The sequence below is a fragment of the Octopus bimaculoides genome, chromosome 7, assembly GCF_001194135.2.
Source record: "Octopus bimaculoides isolate UCB-OBI-ISO-001 chromosome 7, ASM119413v2, whole genome shotgun sequence".
Classification (NCBI taxonomy): domain Eukaryota; kingdom Metazoa; phylum Mollusca; class Cephalopoda; order Octopoda; family Octopodidae; genus Octopus; species Octopus bimaculoides.
The window spans coordinates 101,021,558-101,025,609 of NC_068987.1; positions in this window are offsets into that span (position 1 = coordinate 101,021,558).

The window sequence follows — 4,052 nt, forward strand, 5'->3', positions numbered from 1 at the left end:
AAACACACACACACTTGTCCATAAACACACACACACACACAAAGACACACACACACACAGAACGGGATTTATATTATAGATGTACGTATGAGTAGGTGTATGATTAGATTTCCAGTGTATGATTAGATTCCCATAGCAATCGCTGATTATATATAGCTGAATGTTACAAACAAATTTAAGATTCTTGTTGTCTACTGTTTATTGCCTTCTAACAACATATCCCATGTTACAACTCTTGTCTATTCAATCAAGATTTGTAACAACTGGTCATTTTTTAAGAAGGCCTTAAACACCCACTCTTTGCATGATATAGATATTTATCAGAAGTCGATCTAGCAATCAATACTCATTTGTTTTGTTGCAAGAAATATCAAATAGATCTTCAGTTCTCATTCTACCATTGTATAAAATGATGGACCTATTTGTATAATGTTATCCAACGAGCATTAATCTTCAAAATATTATTGTTCCGGACTGAATTTAGTTGACGTTAGCCTTCCAAAGATATGCCTGAGCTGAATTACATAGCAATAACAAAGATCAGCTGAATATACACGTATGTATATATGTATGTACGTATGAATATATGCATGTATATATTATTGAACGCTATTTCAGTCGCTCAGACCTGTACATTGCGTTGCAAAGTATTCTGTCATCTCTGTTTATCTCACATAAATTAACAATTATTAAGTTTGATACACCTCTGACATAATGTTGTATTGATGTTTATTGTGTTATAATGCACAAGATGTAAAGTGATTAGATGTTTGTTGCATTATAAACACATGGCATATGCTTGTACAAAAACAAATAGTAGTTTCTCATTATTAGATGAGACTGACATTCCTCAAAAAGACATTGATTAGTAGAAATTGGGATACCTTTCCTTGATCCCATAAATCCTATTGGAATCGCATGGGTTCCATTGTGACATACACTGTGTTTAACATACTATAAAGTTTAGAAGAACGCATCGCTTTCTAGGTCTAAATGTAAAAAATCGATTCACATACTGGCATGGTACTTTCTTTATTGACCCTGAAGAGATAGAAGGTAAATCTGACTTAGGTAGTATTTGAATTCAGAAAATTGAAAATCTGAATAGACATATTAGATGGGAATATATATTCATGCCTTCTAGAAATTTTATAGGAAGAGCGAAAGAGGTGGAATATCTTATAGAAAACTCAATCAAACATCTTGATGACTTTGCTATCCACTCACATCTAGAAACAAGATATATATATATTCCTTCTCGACTTACGACCATTCGCACTTACCACCACAAAAAATAAAGAAATAAAAAAATTATTATTCAAAAAATCAATTTTCGGACATTAGGCAGGTGCGAGTACAATACCTACGGAAGTATCTGGCAATGCAGGCCTCCCTCAGTCAGACCCAAGCATCCACTGCCTGCCACTCAATTGCTTTCAAGTAACAGTTGCGTTTGAATGAAAATAGTGTTGAAAAATATAAATTCAACATACGACAAGATCGACTTACGACCTGTTTGTTGGAATTGAAATTGGTCGTAAGTCGAGGAGAAGGTGTATTTATTTTGATTAAACATACACGAGATATTTTGAATGGAAGAAGTATATATAGATATTATAAAACTAACTATAAGAATATTCAAGACATTTCAAACACCAAAATGAATAGAATGGTAAAACTAACTGAAAAAGCAAGGAAAATGAGTCGGTGAGTATGAATATTTGTAAAGAATAATAACGGTAGATGTGAAGTCGTCCAAAGAAATAAATTTTATATTGCAGTAGTTATTGTGGCTTCACCAAAATTAAATAATACTGGGTAAAAATTATTTTTCAAAAATGTTGGCAACAATTTTCTTTTTAATGTAAAGTACACGATCTGGATGTGAATCACAGACGTTAGGAGAGGGGAATGAGAGAAAAAAATTGTGTTGAAATGAAATTTTATAGAATGTTGCTTTGTATTCAATTTACAGAACATTGAACTTATGAGAGTGTAAGAAAAGAAATTGTTGGAAATGCAGCTAAATTAGAAGCTCTTCTGTCGTTTATCAAAACGTACAGGTGAAGTGGTTTAGTCTTTCAATATGACACCGCGATATTCTGACACTTACGAATAAGTGCCGATAAACCTCTGGTAAAGAGGTACAGGAAGGCTGAATCGTAAGTGGTTGATAAGCACAAATAATAGAAGAGGGGAGGACGAGAGTTAAGCTGAAGATCGCTAATGGCCGGTAAAGATAGGAAAAGTTTGTGTCACTTATTTTGCACCTACGGCCGCTGAAGACTAAATATTCATTGGTTAACTTCTTATATTCGGACGGAATGAAAATACAAATTTACGCATAACAGACATAATCAATGAAAGGTGCCAGACTAGCGGGAAATTTTCCCAGAAGAATATTGAGCGGCTATCCACGATTACATTTTAGATTCGTTGTAGCCTCGTTCATATTTAGTTGGTATTTAGATATTCAAATAGTCTTTAAATCGACCGAAAACGAGACATATAATATTTTAGAAGTCTCACAATAACCAGGTCGCAGACGAAATCCACTAAACGGTCTGCAAATCATGCACACTCTATGCTACGCCATTGCCTGCGGGATATAAATACAATGAACAGGACACTCCATAAGTTTGTTATTGTGGTAAAGAAAAAATACATTATATATCTCAATTCAATAGAAGAAATAGCATTTCGAATAAACGAAAATCAACGACTGAAATGGAAAGCAATAACAATACACGACCTACATTCAAATGCAAGTGCATTATAGCGTCAGAAAAAGATACAAGTATATAAGAGTTAAAACCATAGGTAGTTGTTTTCGAAAAGAAAAACATAAACCTAAAGAAAGCAGTGCAAATATGAAAATTTGAATGGATACGTATGGGTGTGTGTGTGTGTGTGTGTGTGTGTGTGTGTGTGTGTGTGTGTGTGTGTGTGTGTGTGTGTGTGTGTGTGTGTGTGTGTGTGTGTGTGTGTGTGTGTGTGTGCGTGTGTGTGGAACGAGTTCATTTCAGTTAAAGAGGAAACTACAAATAAGCGTACGATGAAGAGAAGTGAATCTATCTTATCCCGGGATATCTTTATTAAGGAAGAGAATGGCAAAAGATGACTGGTAAAAAAAAAAAAGAAAAACTTCTGGAACGTGGACAGATCTCAGGTACCTGATTTTGGGATTGCCGAATTCTGCATAGTATTTGCTGTTTGTTTACTTCGGTTCTGTGATTTTTACTCATATATCATTCATCCGCCACCGTGGTTGAATACATTCTTAAGTTCACCATTTCGTCAATCGCAGCAGATTCCAAGCTTCGTCACTAATTCAGTTCTCAACTAAATTGCAAACTGTTAATAGTTTTAAAGAGGACGCCTCCTGAGCTACACTTTGGCATAAATAGTTTGAGATTTGGCTTGGCAGGAAAGACGTTACATCAAAATATCTGCGACCTCAAAGGGGGCAGTAAGGCAGATATTCATCTTCAATTAAAATATTTTTTTTTAATTTTAAATTAAAAATATGCTGTTCTTGGGCTGAAATGATAGAAAAATGCACGAGAAATTCAGAACCGCTAGTTGCATTGAGCAAAAATTACTAGAGAAAGTGTTGAGGTAAAATTTTATGAAATTTCATGTCAGTAAGTAAGGAAATAATACGCAAGTAACGCTTAGACAATAAGAATATTTCTAAAATGAATGCTGATATTCTACGGCGGCCAGCTGGTAGAAACGTTAACACGCCAGGGGCAATGCTTAATGGTACTTCGCCAGTCTTTATATTTGAGTTCAAATTTCACCGAGGTCCACTTCAATATTTTTTTTAACTGAATCTTTTCAAACTTCCGATACTGGTAGAATGTGTCACATAGAACAGGGTTTACTCTTAACGTTTTTGACAAAATTTTGTATTTTAGAAGTTATTTCGTCAGACGTTATAGCGTGACAATGGACAAATTCGTGTTTGATAAGTGCTAATAATACACGAAAATCTCAGCTTTTGACTTACTCTCTAACTTCTGCTGATATATATATATATATATATATAT